Raw genomic sequence first — 18246 nt, 5'->3', positions numbered from 1 at the left:
GTTAAATGATTCACAAACCTGTATGTACAAATTCAATCTAAATATACATGTTCTCATTTTTGTTTAGCCACCAACTTCAGTGGAAAAAGTTTCCACGATTTTAGGGCAAGATCCTTGGCACTAGGCCTGCTTTTCACTGCAGTAGTGATACCAAAGGTGTTTTAATGAGGCACATGGGAATTCTCCCTGTGGAAACCCTGGCTAGCATGGAACTGGTGTAGTTGCCTTTAGGCATCTCTTTTTCAGCACTCCTGAGTATACAGGAAGCTTAAGCAATAAAGTGGTCTTGCATTCTGGTGTTTCAGAGAGGTGCCTAGTGATGTCTGTAGGATGACAGGAGTTGGCTGAAGGTGGACAACCTTCAAGCTGTGCTAAGTTGCACCAAGGACCATATTGACACCCTAGTTGCATCTTAGGGCTGGCATTGCACAACGGTGATCTGTCTCTTAGGCTGCATCCAGACGAGAGTGGCTGTGTGGTACAGCTGTTCTTCATGCTGTAAGAGGGCAGCATGGGTTTTTTGTTTTGATCCCTGGCTATCTAGGAGTAAAAAAAACCCGTACCAAAAAAAAGTGGAGCAGTGTGGGGCAGCACATGCCACTCAAAACAGGAGCCCAGCCACCCAGAGCCATGATCTAGCTGCTGGTGAGCCTACACACAGCAGGACTGCTGCTGCTGCAGCCCCAGGGGCCCCCCAGTACCTCAGGTAAGGCTGTTGGGGCCAGCCCAGTGCTGGCCCCAGCCTCCCTTACCCCATCTGGGGTAAGTTGCCATGTGCCAGAGGGCACATGGCACAGGCATTCCTTGCAGACAACTAGCAGCTGCACAAGGCATCGTGCTGCTAATTGTCCCTGGGGAACCAAACATCCACGGTTGTGTGGACGCAGCCTTAGAATCCAGTTAATGGCCTCTCTGACAATCTGTTCTACGATAAAATGTTTGTTTTTCTCTTCTGCACAGGATGAGTTTTGGACATGTAGGTTTTGAGGAACTACAGGATTAATTTAGCTAGGAGAAGGACTTTAAAACATTCAGTATCAATAAAAGTGTACAAGAATAATTTGTACTTTTCCCTTTTAAATTAATGCATCTTCCTGTGTCCTTGTGGGTGTGCATCATGTCCTCCACCTTCTAGCTCTGCACACTCTTTTTGAAAATCTTTTCTCTTAGCTCAGAGGTTCAGGCTGAGAATGTAAAGTGGCCTGCAGAGCTTATGTCAGTCTTTTCCCAATAACTACACAGAGAGGACAAAGCTGATCAACTCTAGTTTTTATTCCTAGAGAACTCAAAAGAGATGCCATTTCTGTTTGTTAATCAAAGAGAATAAAGGTGCAACAATTAGGCATTATTCTTACATGCACATACAATTGCATTTAGATGATGAGGTAAATATGGAAGGAGAGTTGGCTTTCAGTAGGTTACCAGTGTAACTCATGGAGTTAGAAACTTTAGACAGCTGTGTTTTAGTTGCTTGGCCATGGCAGCTCTGCTCTTTAACAAAGCAGCAGGCATGTCCCTGTTCCATTTTATATTTTATCAGACACAAAATGTATTATCCTCCCTGCAGCTCCAAAACTGTATTAGATGTGGTTTTGCAAAAGTTTTATGCAGTAAATGTGTTTCTACACATATGCATACTTACATGTCTGAACTGTAGGTGCATTTATAGCAATTCCCACTCCTCTTTTGGGTTTGAGAGCCTACGCTCACTTTGAGCCTGAAACTGATTTTCCGCACAGAAATAAACTCATTGAAACAGGCCCAGGCAAGGCTATCTTATTTTTCATGGTATTGTCACATTTGATTAACAGCTGAGGTATGTTAATGTCAATGCTAGTCAAAATGGTGTGGTTCAAACTCACTTATTTTGAGCAAAATGAGGAATGATAGCAAAATGTTTGAGAGTTGCTGTGCTAGGGGATGGTGCTGTGCCTTCACTGAAGTCTTGATCCTGCCCCCCTGAAGTTATTGAGAGTGATGCCATTGTCACCAGAGGGGCCATATTCATGCTCCTCTAACATGCCTAGGAGCAGTATCTCTTGAAAGGTCTTTCTGAGGCAGTTTGGGTCTGCATGCCCTCTTACGTATGACTGTGTGTAATGATCCTATGTCTGGAAGAATTTCATTTATGGTTGATATATTTTGTGTTCCCCATTTGATTCTTCTCTGAAATATCCACTGATGTTTGTATCATGCTGAGAACAGTACCAAATGTCAGGTTGATCAAACATTTTGCGAAATTCTTCTTACTTTCTATTAACCCACACTTGTAATTTATCTTGGAGTGTCTTTGTGGTGTAGAGATGCTGTTGGCCTATCTGGGATTTTTGTGTCCCAAATTTGCCTTTGGGGATATACTGTAAATAAGAGGTAGGTTAAAAGGAAAAGGGTATGCTAGTGGTGAGGGCAGCTGAAGTGCATCAGCTTAGTATCAGCAGTGGTTTATAAGAGGGTCTCATAAAAGGCAGCTCTGTGTCATGTTTTGTGCACTCTTATTTCCTTTGATATCAGCAGGGGAATTTTCTCTGCGAGACCCATTCCCATCTTACTTTTCTGCTTTCACATCCCTGCTGCTTTGGGCTTTCTCCTTTCAGTTTGCGATGTGTTATGTATTTTTCAACCTCCTTACCTGATGATTGTAGGAAATTTGACACTTTCCTTAAAAGAGAGGGCAAAACTGGTGTGGAAATTCTTCAAAGGGTGGTCTGTAGCTCATATCCATCGAAAGGAATTCTTTCTTTCATTTGGAGGCCAAGATGATAATGAAGGTGTAACTTTTATATAAAACCACCAAATGCTAAAGAAAAATAATTGAAAATGGGAACTTATTGTTGATAGTTTCTATTCTACTGTATGTTTAATACATACATATACTTACACACACACACATATATACATACATACATACATACACACACACACATATATAAAAAACCTTATGAAATATATTGAATTATATATAATATCATATAAACCTCTTCCCCCAGTGTTGTACCATTCAATTAAAAAACAAGCTTTGGAAGGGAAATATATTTAAAATTAAAATCTCTGTCCTCTGCAGTATCTTGCAAGCACCCCTGTTTAGTAAGAAATAAACTTATGCTACACTTCACAGAGCAAACACTAAGGAACCAGTTAAACATTTATACAGGAATACTCTGTTTCTTTTCAATGCAGTTTCCATACTAACTGTATCATTTACAATGAATTTTCTGTATGCTTTCCATGTAGTACTCTATGTCCATTTCTGTGTTACCCCTTGCAGGTTACTGACCCGCAGTCCACTTTAGGAAAGTACCCTGTTGGAGAAGCATGTGACTATCTAAAATGCCTAGCCACAGTACTGGCCTCTGGTGCATTTCTATCTTTTACAAATAGATGGCACTTTTGACTTGTACTAGAGCAATTCTGTTGGTAGGAACAGAATACCTGAAAAACACTTGCTGGGGTTTTCATAAAAAAAGTCAGGCATATATTTGTTATTACTCATATGGGGGCAAAAGACATTAAAGCATATTCAGAAAGTGTGCTGCCTATGTCTCAAATGCTAAAACCTAAAAGGATCATAAATAAGCAAAAAAAATGAAATCCATTTGTTTGCAGCTTACGATACACTTGGGGAATGGGGTATATATGATCCTAGGAACAAGCTTGAAGAGAGTTATATTTTAATACTAGCCTGTTTTAAATGTTAACTAGGCAATTGCCACAAAGTGTCTTATTTGCTTCTTTTTGGTCCACACGTGTGCACACATAGACAGTTAGAACCACACACATAGGGGAAAAATCAGCCTGTTGTCTTGCAAGTGTTACTTATCATATTAATTAAAATCTGGTGACACGATAACACTAGCAGCTGTGTGGGAAAGCGAGGGAAATTAACAAACGTTTGATTTGTTGTGTTGCTAATGTGACACTTATTATACAGGTCACAGTAAAACAATACCTCAGCCAAAATATGCTAATGCTGGCGGAGAACTGTTGCAGTTGTAAAAACATTGGTGTTTATTATAATGAGGCAAAATAGCACATTACCTTTATGAGAGTGAATTGATATTTTTCAATGCAAAAAGAAAGTATACATGAAGCTTTTATAATGAGTAAAACATAGAGAAATAATAAACTGAAATTATTATACTTACCCTTAAGTACAACTAAAAAAGAAACAAACTCAGGTAAAAAAAAGAATATGAAGCTCATAAAAACACTACACATTTATATGTTTATATTTTTTTTAAAATAAGGATTAAATAGAGGATATTTCTAGTTTCTTAGTTTGGCTATACAAGGAACATTATTATTAAAAAAAAGCAGTCACTAAAATGCAAGTAATGCTACTAAATGCATTTGTAGTACTGAAAATGTAATTCAATTTGGAAGGAGATGTTTATCCTTTTTAATAAATATTCACATTTATTAAGTATTCATTTTCCCTGAAAAAAATCTGTAATATACACAGTTATCTTTAATGGTGACAGGAACCTGTTCAAATAGTTTGATGATGGCATATTTTTTGAAGAAAGGAGTCCAGACTTAAAGTAATTATTTCCACCCTTTTTCCCAACCTTTGGCCATACACAATTGCCCACTATTTAGTAGCTCTTTCCAAACTTATTTTTACCGTGATCTGGATCAACAATGACTTTTATGTCACAAGAAATAAATTTACAAAATTCGTACGTAAAATAGACAGAATTCCTTCCACAAATCCAATAGAAATCACAAGTTTCATGGATAGGCATTCAGTATTTTGAAACAGTTTACATTCTCTCAGGAATAATTTGATTTTTCCCTTTTCAAAGATTCTTTCATTTACAGTGTATTTTTCAATCTTTGCAACATATTTTTCCAGCACTGAGAAGGGTTTTTTTTCCTTCTTTCTGATGTTTTGATCATTTTACTGAAATGGGGTGTATGAAGTCAACCATTTGTTTGACAGTCTTTGACAGCAGATTATGTAGATTTTGCCTGACAGAACACTAGTCATTCGGAACTGAATTCTGAGTGAGCAATCTAGATCAAAGGTCAGCCCACAGGGTACAAATTGGGACAGATATTTCACCTTACCATGTGAAAGGACACAAAAAAGCACATGAATCAAATATTGGTGAGAACTAAAAGGTTAAAGCAGAGGTGATTCAATTCCACAATATTTACAGCCTAAGATTGTGCTGAAGTCCTTTTGAACCCTCTGTACCTCCAGTGTGCAGAGGGAAGCAGGCTATGCTTTGGAAGACTTTCCTGGGGAAATGTAAATGCAGTCTTTAAAGATATAACCAAATCCCAAATGCTATAATGATATACTTTTACCTGTTGTAACTGTAAGGTCCATCAATTACCTTGGAGCTAAAAGTGTGTTTTTCATGGGATATTCAAGTAGGACTGGCATACATACTAATGCAGGAAAATAATTCTTCATTCATCCACTCTTTTCAGAACAATTCCATTAAGAAAAACATAACAAAAGAGCAGAGAGCAAAGCCAGAATTTGTATTTAGAACTCTGAGATGAGATCTTTTCACTCAGAATTAAAATTTCTAGTTTTAGCATGTAGTATTGACAGAATCAATTCCATTATTGATAGATTAGGTTGATTATTTTTTAAATTACAGTCCTAATTCTAGTGGAAGAAAATTTAAAATACTGTATGGATCTTTTTCCCCCCCAAATAACTGGGCCATAATGAAAATAAAACATATTCAGAAATATGTTAAGATATCACCAGGAAAGCTGAGTTTCTACTTCCCAGGGTTCAATAGTTTCAATGAAACCTATGCAGTGGAAATTACAAGGACATTTTTGCTGGAGACAAAATATTTGCATTCTGTTTTGAATAGAAGGGGATTTATGTTCACTTGTTTAATTTTGCCTATGAGCATATTGTAATGAGAGGTGTTTCTTTTCTTAATAAATGAAGACTAATAAATGCTACCTAGTTTTTGCCAAACACAGGGAGAGGTGAGGTGAGGCAGAAGAGGTTAAGAAAAGAAGAATCCAAACAAGTGATTATGTTCCGTTTCTGTCACTGGAAAATCTGCACAAATCAGATGGAGCTTTTTTGTAAACTTTCTACCTTGTGCTAATGTGGAAGGATACCCATATATGTTCAGTGAGGACAAGGATACCTGAATCAATAACAACGTTGCCCAGAGTACAGTTTGAATTTATTAAGTGCCTAAAATCCTAATACCATTATGCAAAGAACATAACAAAATAAAAACACTTAAGGCTGATGAAATATCAAGGTTTATTATTCTATTAGGGTTTAATGATGAAATGAAAAAGGCAGACCTCTAATGATGCTATTAAGTATAGAATTTCCTAGCCTGATTGTGCAATCCTGCAGTCAAAGGGAGGGAGATCTTTTATAGTAATAACCTTTAGACTATGGGAAAGTTCTCTGTCAGAGCTGTATAACATTTTGATTAACTGCCTGATTGATTATAAATATAAACCAGAACTAGCAAGATACAATAATAAATGGGTTTCCAAAATTACTTGTAATCAATTTTAGATTACAATAAACAATCATACATGATATAACTTACATTTTTTCATAGATGTACTCTGTCTCTGCCTCTCTTTATCTTAATACTTTATTTATACACACACACATATATAATAAAAATCTGGTGTGTTTGTATATGCTTAATATAGATATGCATAAATATACTGACACACACATTTACTTTTAATCTTACATGTACAGTTTTTTTTTAAGACAGTGCCCCAATTCATCAAAGTTTTGGGGGCTTTTTTTTTCCATGTGAGTAGACCTTTCTGATGCCAATAGACCTATTGAAGTAGACCTACTGAAGTCAGTAACGTAACTTGCCACAAATACATTGCTCAGGATCAGTCTCTAAACTGAAGATTATTACACAGGTAGTCAGTAGCAAAACAATGCCACAGGGAAGGTTGTCCATGGTTTTCCCTAGTGGACTACAATGTGTAGAAAAGCATATTGTTTGGTATCTGTTTGCTTTGTTTTCATTGTAGCTTTATTTTGTAAGACTTGTTAGGCAAAAATATTTTAGTGGTAGTCATACAGTGCTCTTCACTTCCATGTCCTCAATTTTTTGTTATTAGTACAGCTTGCAGAAATAATATAATTTACTGATATAATCTAATCTCTCTCATATTAATCGTTTGAAAGCAACCAGTCTCTTAAGTACTATTGATCTATGCTCTACCTTGATTTTAATGGCCACTCTTATAATATGTCTGCGGTACCTACTCTATCTGCCCCGGGTACATTCATCTCAATAATTACAATTACATTAATTATAAAAATACTCCATGCAACACCTAAAATATTTGACTGTTAGCTGGAATTAATTTGTCATTATCTTGTGCTGAGCTGAAAAACATGCCTAGCAAAAAGACTAAGGAAAATTACTGTAGGAAGTATAGGATTTTTCTTTACCAAACAGGAAAACCTGTCCAGCAATACATACAATGCACAACAGATTTTAGAGGCAGGCATTAACATTGCAATAAGTTTGCAGCTAATTGTTGGTACAGACGACAATAATAAAAAATGTTACAGAGTTTACTTTTCCAAATCAACCAGGATTTCCTTTGTTAAAAACACAAATTTGAGTATATCATTATCAACTGAAGCCAAACAAATCTGGCAAAACGTTAACGGTTTAGCGCTAATCATTATTTGTTTACATTATTTTAATATGCTGTATAAAATATTTGTAATAAGTATTAGTTCAGCAATAATAGTAACTATCCTTTTGAAAAGTCACAAATGTGTCATTCCCTTAAATTCTCCATAAATATGGGAGGTGGCAGGAGAGGAGGGGGGAATTCAAAATATGCAATTTGGATTTTAGGGGCATTTTTTAAAAAGAGCAATTTCCATATATCAACACTTTTCAGTGAGTTCCATGAAACATTTTGATATGATTTACCAAAAACAGTTTTTGCATCAGGAACATTATAGCAGCTAATCTGCATCTGTAAAGAGGGGAAATGGAATCACATTAGATATAAATTTAATGCAAAAAAGTTAATGCAATACTATGGTGGAGAATTTAAACGTACAATAGTCAGGATATTCAAAGTTATGGTTCCCACAGCAACTGTCAGTGGGCTATATTTGAACTGTACATTCTATATAAGTTTTATTCTCTTAAAGGCAAATTGCTGTATTTTTGTTCAGCCAAACAGTAAAGTTTTCATATTAGGGTTGTTGGCTGTGGCCGTCTTGGTCTAAGAACATAGGCAGACAAGGTTCTTGGGATAGATGTGATATCAAAGAACATTTTTTCCAACTATTTATTTGGTCTAATAAAAGATATCACATTTATCCAAAGAACCATGTTTACATATTGACATTTGTCTGTGAAAATTAAATATACATTTGAATATTACAACTGGCAATGCTGAGGCTTTTGCAGGAAATGGCCATCATATTGTATGTAACCTGTTGTAAATTTGTGGCACAGGCAGTTTGGGATCCCAGAAAAAGACAATCTAAACCAATATGTACTAGTTCAGTACTAGAAATGGCAACTGTATTTAACTGTTTTAACTAATGCCAGATTAGGAGAAGAAAACCCTGAATGCTTAAAATGTTAGCGTTAAACTTCTTACATTAATGTTGCTTAATTTTAGGACTGTAGTAAAATGGAACTTCTTTATATTGTCTTCCATCAGACTCATCCATAGCATGACAACATTGGCACCCACCCCACATGGGTCACTGACCTGGTTTGAAACCTTCACATCCCTACCACGGACTTTTGCTACTTAACCAACAAAAATTATTGCTAGCTCTTTTTGTGGACCCATCACTATTGTACTAAACTATATACTGTGCTAACAGGTTCCACAGATATTTTCTAGGTAGGAGTATACTACTGAAAATCAGGAGACTTGACTGTCCCTTTCAAAGGAAAGAGATCATGGTGTACTAGATAGTGATAGGAAAACCGAAGCACGTATATTTAGCAAGTTGAATCTTGAGTGACAGGATGTTTGGGTGCTCTAGTTTTTAGTTGCTTTCTTCCCTTCTCTTGCCTTGGACTTTGCCCACATTTATGACACAAAATGCAGAATGCTTTACATGTCTGGTGCTTATTAGAGCAGACTTGGTGAGGCTTCTGTAATGCAAAGGCCTTGACTACTCTATGGCAATTTACTTTGCATGGAGTCATGCATCATTCTCTGAGCTGGCTACCCTTGGACTTCAGTAAGCTCAGGAGTGGCCAAAAGTACAACATAATGGATTATTTAAATGAGTAGTTTCCAGGTGATAGGGCAGTGTTATTGGGGAATGTTCATGATCTTTGGAATGACGTAGAAGCCTGTGACAGTTTCCAAGTGCTCAGGTTGACTGAAGGGGATACCACCCATCAAGGCACCATACTCACAGTTGCTATCAAGATTTTTGGTCTGAAGCCATACATATTTTATATAGTATTTTGCATTACATGAAGCTCTGGTCTTTTTTGGCACACTTGAACTCATTTGTTTTACCTCAATGTGTATACTTCTAGCCAGTCCTTCTTAATCTACATCCTTAAAGACTACTCTGCTCAGAGCATCAAATTACATTCCCTTTTAATATTCTCCATGTGCAATATTGTTGGATTTTGCTTGGTGTTGGACTGTAACTCTGAATTTCCAGCTATACATTTCCATTTCGGTTGGTATTTGTTTTACATTAAAATACCCTGGCTTTTTTATTTTATTAAAAAAAAAAAAAAAAAGAAATACAAATGAAGAAAAACTATCAGCTTTCATTAATCTACATCTTTCTTAGCAGTCTTAGTACAAAGGCTAACTACAGTTGCCTAGGGTTTAAACTACTTATTTATCTATTAAGAATAGGCCTCAAATTTGCGGGTTGACACATATTGGTGAAGTTTGGCAGAAAAGTTTGAAATGAGATACCAGGTCTGTTGAGAAACAGAATATGTGTCAATCAAGAACCTTTCAAATAAATCCCTTTTTAGAAAAATAGAATAAGATTGATTTATTATTCAGATAAGCATGAAATTCTAAGTTTATCTAAATGTGATATATTAGAATCAGACTTACTTGAGTATGTCTGAATTTTTCCACACATATGGTGTTGGTATTTCACAGATATGAGCTTATAAGCTTGCTGATATACCTATACAGACTGCAGAGATTTACACGCATTTATGTATTCTGTCTCTTGTTTCATTGGTTTAAAGGACAGTTTTAAAATGATGTGCATGACTTTAATAAGGTTGTCATTTCCAAGCAAATGTATCCAGGCATGCCAAAAGCTTTAGTCCCCAATTAAGCTAAGCCCTGGCAAATCTGGAGATAACCTACATTTTTTTTTGTTATGGTGTCCAAACACCAGAAACATTTTTAACTGACTGGAAAGAGAACAGGGCTAATTCTCTGCAACAGTACCTCATATATGCTGGCCTAAAACTGGTGAAAAAGTGCAGACTCAGAATCAGTGTTCCTTAGATTCTGACTGTGAAACTGAACTTACCAAAGTTTCTAAAATGATTCCTTTGGTCTCAGAGTAAAAAGGATATGAAAGGGTAATATTTCCATGAAGGTTTAATTAAGTACCTAAAAATAAGAGGCTTGTAATGTAAAAGTATTGCTTTTGTTAAAGCTGCATTGCACAAAAAATTAAAAACATAACGGTAGGCTACTCTGACCGCTTTTAAAATAAGTTATCACATGTAAAGCAATGTAGAATTATGTAAAGATGCTCCAGTGAGCAAGTTTTTAGCCAAGGTTATGGACATTTCCAGGTTTATTAGTATTTATGATTTGGTTTTAATCCTCTGCTCAGAAACGCATGGCATATATTTAAGATTCCTCTGCTTGTGTAATAGTCATATAGTGTGTATTCTGTAATGGATTTTTTGTTCTTCTTCATTATTTTTAGGAAGGTTAAGTGCTTAATGATACTCAGGAGTCCTCTGGTGTCTTATTATTTACTTTTTTGGGTATATGATATTTTATCTTCTGTTAAAATGGGAACATTTCTTTAGAAAAGAGACTGAATGAAAGTTTATGATTAGATCAAACAAAAAGGGAGGAAGGTGCAACAGATAGCATGACCCTTTTGAATGGCATAACAGTAAATAGAAAATTACTTTCTTAACAAAAAACAAAGAGGTAGTTTGTAGGGTCTTGATCACACATACAGTTGTACCAGTTTAACAATGGCTTTGTTTGTATGAGAAATTTGCACTGATTTAACGTAAATGATTTTTAAAGCCAACTTAGTTCAACTTGAATAAACGTCTATGCAGGCTATCTGATTCTGATGGAAGAGTGGCTGGCTGAGGTTTATTTTAAATCAAACTAAATGAAAATAAGTCTTGTTTTAATTGAAGTATGAATGTCTACATAACGGTCTTTTGATTAAAATAATACACTGATTACTCCAATTTAATTACATTACTTTAAAAATATATCTTATGTTAATCTGGTGCTACATTTGTAACAAGGATGGGTTAGAAAGAGACACTTTAAAACTGATTTAGTCACAGTGATCTATGTGGACACGCTTAAATCTTTCTAAACCTGATTTATATACATTTATACTAAGTCAATAAGGTATCAGTTTAAGTTAAATCAATATAAGCCAAGTTTAAATCATTTTCAGAGATTCTTGGCAAGGTTTGGCACATATTTTGAACAAAGTTCAGTTATACGTGTCTAAATTTTTTCAGTAGAAAAGGCCTGAGTTGTCCCATAAGAAAGAAGGCTTCCTTTAGCAAGTCACTCTTAGCCTCCACTAACCCTAACCCACATTCTAAATTTTGCATTAAAGATTACAAATTTGGGTAACCTCTTCTGAGAGAAGGTGAAAGGGATTATTTTGTTAACACCAAACAAGGTATAAAAGGGATGGAAGAAGACCTGGCCAAAACTCTGAGATTCCTCATTTCTTCATAAATGTCAACATTTTTCCAATTCAGAATGAAAACAATTTTTTTTTCTGCGGAATTGATTTTCTGAAAAATATGGTTCTGAAAACTTTTTATTTTGAAATGTCCATGTTATCAGGATTTTGAAATTCCCTTAACATTTTTATTGTATTTTATTTTTCTTATTTTACCTGACTTAATGGCATATCAACTGCTTACTATTTCTAATGATATGTTGTAATATAAAAGGTATTTTACTTATTTTTTTAAATCATGAAGGGAAGCTGCTGTTTAGTAATGTATAAAATATTTATCTCCATATCTTCATTTTCCGTTTGAAACTAATTTAAAAGCTTTTTCTCCCTAGTGTTTTCTAAAACCCAAGTGTGAAGCTCACAATTGCCGTCATAGGTTACATGCACATGTTTGCAGTGCTTAATCTATGATCATCACATGACTTCTGACATGAGTGGCTGGGCTTTCCCAGCCCTTTACTCCAGACACGTACAGATATTCAGTAGATCAGGCTGGCCCAGGTGAAATTAGATTAGGAGCAGTCATTTTTTGCACAATCTAACCTCCCTAAACATCCGTACTGATCAGCACTTAGATCAACCTAACCCTAGTTAGGTCCATCTATGCATAAAGTCTGTACATACTCCAAATGACTGCTCTCTTGAGCAAACCCTACTCTTTCCAGAGAATCAGATCTATATAGTGTGTGAGACTGCATCAACAGTCAGACCACATACTCTTTCAACATGTGTGAGTGGTTTCTGGGCCAGAGAAGCTGGCATGAAGACTTTTGCTGTTTTTCCATGCATAGCATTTTACCACTTAATTGTAAAAAGCAATAGGGGAAAAACGAAGGCAAAAGACTGAAAATGGAGTCAAATGGCTGTGTGGCAAAGAGGGGGGAAATCACAAGGCGAAGAGGTAAGAAGTAAAGAACAACAGAGAAAAATGAAGCAAAGCAGCAATAACAAGAAAGGCGAAGAAGAGGACTCTGTAACAGAAAAGGCAAACCTAAAAAAGATGTCCTTACTAAAACATACTGTGGTTCCAACTCAGGAAACACAGGGTGACATTCAACAGTCTATATTATGAAGTAAGTTAGATAAGATGACCTTAACAGTTCCTACTGACTTTCACATCTATGGAGGAGGAGAGAGGGACAGCCTTTTCTCTCTTTCCTTCTAGCTGCCAAGCCATTCAGTATATGCCTTTCTTTAGCTCTCAGACCACACACTTTGGACTTCTCTCAGGTCAAAGGCCACAGCTGAAACATCCTGCTGATCTATAAATAAACATTTTAGTTTTAAATATGAATACTTTCAAAATATTAAACTAATGTCAATAGTTGAATCAATTCAAAATCAGGAATATCCATATTTCAAGGAAGCTTTCCTTTTGCTTTTAAATATGTGAATTTATCCATCAAACACGGGGTGGATCTGATATCTTTTATTAGACCAACCTAAGTAGTTAGAAAAAAATTTTTTAGCAACCTTTTGGGTTTAAAAAACCTTCGTTAGGCAGAGGAAGCCTCTGCAGTTGGTGTGTGTTCTTCCTGAATGGAATGAATAGTAAAAAACCCAGAAGCTGGGCTGGTGTGCGTGCAAGACAGGCAGTCTGTATGCATGCATACCAATCCAGCCTCTGGCTTCTTCACTATTCCTTCCATCCAGGAAGAGCATGCACACCAACTGCGGATGCTTCCTCAGCCTGACAAAGGGTTTTTAACCCTGAAAGGTTGCTAAGAATTCTTTTTCCAACTATTTAAGTTGGTTTAATAAAAGATATCAGATTCACCCAAAGAACCTGGTCTGCTTATGTCCTTAGACCAACATGGCTACAGCCTTCTCCCCTCTGTCAGACTCCAATATTTAAGGCTTTTGACAGTTCCCATTTGACTGATATCATAGTCAGTCTTGAGAGCCTGTCTTGACTGTGTGCAGATCTGAAGTAGTTCTTGATCAGGTTAACTCGCAGAGAGCCATGCTATGCAAAAGCCACAAAAACAGACATATAATGTGCAGAACAGCTATGTGGGTAAATCTTGCAATCTATTATTTGCAACAACAGATCTCCAGCAGTGATACAGGCTGTATTGTTCTGGCAATATTTCATTCTAGGGTGATTTTGCTAGTTCTTAATCATTAAAAGCAGAAAGAGAGATCCTCAGCTAATGTAAATTGTCATGGCTCCACTGAGGTCAGGCATGAACACTGACTTTAGTGGCACTATGACAGTTTGCACCTGACAGGGTCCCAACTCCACAATGATTGTTTTGTCTGTTAGCATCTCTTTGACAACGTTTCACCAGAAGCAGCATTTTTTACTGAACTTGCTAAACAGTTTGAATAATTGTAAAGGGTTCCCATTCACTACATGTACAGCCATACCACTATACCCATAGTCAACCTGGTGATTTAGTGGAAGGTAGAGAAATTATTTTTTGGCATATATATCAGCTTTAATGGATCTCTCATGCTTCTCCTTCTCTGAACGTATCTATCTGTCTTGGTCTCCTTGTGTGTCCCCACCTCACTCCCTCTACTACAAAATTGCCATCAGTCTCAACATCTTGCTGTTTGCATCACCAACAAAACTGATGCAACTTCTGCTATTCAGCTGGCTGTTGCACTCTTTATGGTGAGTTTAAATGCACCCATTAGGCTTCACACTTAATAAAAGCATGGAGGAAACATTGACATGTCCTACAGACCTTGGTAAATGCAAGTCTTACTGTGTGTGAATTTGAATGTTACTCATAAATTATTGTAATTACATCAGAACATGGATTACTCTAGTTCAGATGTGATGAGGAGAGAGGTAAGGTGAGTTTAAAATAAGACTCTTTTTATCAGAACCCAGAAGGGGTGGGGGCATAAGGATAGACAGGGCTTGTCCTTAGGCACACTTTAAACCAGAACTATATTAGTGAGATTGTTCTGGGCTTGTCCCCAGCAACTGGTTTTCAGAGTAGAAAGCAGAGGGAGAGGGTGGGGGTGAGAAGCAGGCATGAAGGAATGAGCACAGAGCAGCCTCACTGCTGTATTTCTGGTTTGGAGTTTGCCTACACATCTGTATGGCTTGGGTGTATTTGGACTCTGTGCACTAGGGGAAAGCACAGTTGACAAGTGCTGCGATTCGACCACAATGAAATCAAAGGCAAAACTTGTGTGGAATTAGGGGGGGTCAGTATTTCACCCAAGAATTCAAAGTCCAGTTCTTTTAAGCCTCTTTTTCCACCAAAGTGAAACCTTTATGCTATGTATCAGCTATTGTTAGAAATCAGAGAGAAGACCTCAGAGGAAAAAAGGGATGATGAATTAAATACCTGTAGAGTGCCATAAGATTTTCTCACCTATTCTGTAAGTATTAGGGCCAAATTTGCTCTTGACTATTTTTTTTTAAGTAAATAAAAATAAAATATATGTGAAATCCTGGGTAGTAGGACAAAATCTTTCTTTTTGGAATCATGTAGCAAATACATATAAGCAGAATGCACATATTTCAACACATGGAGGTCAGGGTAGAGCACTGGCATGCTCTTGTTGGATGAGAGGATTATTATGCTTCAGTCTTATTGGACATGTGCCATTGTTGATTTTTAAACTGACAGTTTTTTCTTGTTTTCTAGATAGTAACCACAGACTGGATACATTTTATTCCTCAAATATTTTTCTTACCATATGCCCCAAATCATTTTATTTTTCTCTATTAAGAGTCACTTAACTGGGATAATTTAGGGATGAGTAGGTTTTATTGTGTTAGCAGCCTATGAATCTCTTATGGTCTTCCTGCTGCCCCCATCTTTGTTGAGTCTAGCTGAATTATTTTGTCACTGAGGATCTGTCCTTCATAACTGAGATCATTCAATCAGAAGTGGAATTCAGTCCTATCTATTTTCATGTTCTTTCCTTGTTATCTTGCAATCTAACATTATAATGAGAATAATTTCCAATTGCAAAGTAGCAGATGAGAAACAATTGCTTTTTTAGTGTACGTGAAGATATTACACTTAAATCAATGTAACGAAGGATAGATCAATCTGGGCACTTGTACATGTGACAGGGGTTTAGTCCCCTAAATTGAAACTGTGTTTTTAATTGAGACCGTTAGGGGTTAACTGATAAAGATTTTTTGGACTCATACTGATGGCCAATTATTAATGAGTCATACTGTCCAATACCAATCTGATTTCCGATATGCTTGGAAAGCAGCGTCTGGCTGGTAAGTCTGTGGAGGAAAAGGGGCAGGGGGACCTGGGGGGAGGCAGATCAAAGTCCCTGCAGTGAGAGAGGGAGTGGGGCATGGGACTGGGGCAGGTGCTGCCCAGTTGGGGGGGAGTCACACAATGGAGCAATGAGTGGCTCATCTGGGGGAGCAGCAGGGGGAGATGGCTCCCACCGATAGTGCACCCCAGGGGAGGAATGGAGGGGCATGTGCCCCCCAGATCTGTGCGCTGAGCGAGGGTGGGCTGCCATTACAAGCTGGGGCCAGGCTTTTCCTGGCATGAGGGCTGGGCCGGGGCTGCACATGGGGCAGGCAGTGGTGGTGTTGGGAGTGGGGGGGTATGAAATGGGCTGTGGCCACCCCAGAATTCACTGTAGGATCCTCCCCACCTCGAGTCTCCTCTCACAGTGGTGACCTCTTACCCTGTGTGCAGCCCCAGCTCAGCCCCCACTCCAGGAACAGCCTAGAACTGCCCCCAGCCCCAGTTCAGAGCAGCAGCCTGCCCCCATCCCACATGCAGATCTGGGGGGTATGTGCTTTTCTGTGCCTCCCCTGGGGTGCACCAGCCGCAAGAGCCTCCCCACCTCCACAGGCCTGGATGAACTGCTTACAACTGCATCCTATGCCCAGCCCTTGCCCCAGCCCCAAGCCCCACTCCATCCCTCAATGCAGGTGCCTTGATCTGCCCCCGCATTCCCCTTCTCTGCCTCTGCCCCTTTTCCCCCCACAGACTTACCAAATGGATGCTGCTCTCCAAGCTGTTGGGCTGCATACATGCATGCAGCATTAACTGGTGATTATCAGCCACATCAGTCAAAAAAAAGGCCGATTGCCAATAATGTCAATTTTGCTTTTATCAATGCTGATATGATCTGAACTGATGTATCGGTGTACCTCTAGTGACAATTAAAAACCCACTGTTTCAACTTAGGGACTTCTGTTGCTGATATAGTGACGGTCCTGATCCTTTTTATTTCCACGGAGCCTGCCCATATCTCCCATGGATGGGAGTTGAGCTGCCAACAGGCCAAGCAGCCCCTGAGCTGTGGGGAACCCTGTTTCTTCCCTTTGCAGTGGTGGTGCCCCTCAGGGCTTCATGGGTAGGCTGTTAGCAGGCCGGATGCTGCTCCAGCTCAGACTCAGGGAAGAGTTAGATTGGGCGGGGTGCTGCCTCTGAGCTGGGGCAGCATCTGCCTGCTGGCTGCCCAGCCAGCTGGCCCCTAGGCAGTCCTGCCACCATGGAGGGAAGGACTGGGACCCCTTGAAGCTCAGGGTCCATCAGCGAACTGCCAGTAAGCCACGAGCTGTGGGGGGCTCTGATCCTTTGCTTTGTGGTAGCGACACCCCTCGGGACCACCCATGTGGTGGGTGAATGCTTCCACTGGGTGGGCTCAGGGTAGAGTTGGATCTGGCGGGATGCTGCCTCTGAGCTGGGGCAGCATCTGCCTGCTGGCTGCCCAGCCAGCTGGCCCCTAGGCAGTCCTGCCACCATGGAGGGAAGGACTGGGACCCCTTGAAGCTCAGGGTCCATCAGCAAACTGCCAGTAAGCCACGAGCTGTGGGGGGCTCTGATCCTTTGCTTTGTGGTAGCGACACCCCTCGGGACCACCCATGTGGTGGGTGAATGCTTCCACTGGGTGGGCTCAGGATAGAATTGGATCTGGCGGGATGCTGCCTCTGAGCTGGGGCAGCTCCCAGCTCACTGGCACCCCATCTGGGTGCTGCCAGGAGGTGTTGTCACTATGGAGGAAAGGATCATGGATCCCTGCAGCTCAGAGGCTGTGTGGCCCAATGGCACCTTACATGGGCAGGCTGTGCCAGGGGGAAAAAAAATGAGGGGCCCAATTCTTTTTTCTTTTTTGCAAAGCCTTCCTGCCTCTCCTGGGGCCAGAAGACAAGCTGCTGGTAGGCCCTGAGCTGTGGGGGGCCTGGGTATTTCACTCTGTGGCAGCAGCACCCCACAAGGCCAGCCAGGTGGGTGACTAGTGGGCAGGTGCTGCTCCAGCTTGGAGGCAACACCCAGCCCAATCTTACTTTTCCCTGAGCTCAAGCTGGGGGAAACACCCATCCTGCTAGTATTTCATGTGGGTCACCCCAGGGGGTACTGCTGCCATGA

Source organism: Crocodylus siamensis, chromosome 1 (genome assembly GCF_052110815.1).
Source record: "Crocodylus siamensis isolate JL-2025a chromosome 1, ASM5211081v1, whole genome shotgun sequence".
In the NCBI taxonomy this organism is placed as follows: domain Eukaryota; kingdom Metazoa; phylum Chordata; order Crocodylia; family Crocodylidae; genus Crocodylus; species Crocodylus siamensis.
Note: the sequence above shows the minus strand (reverse complement) of the source record.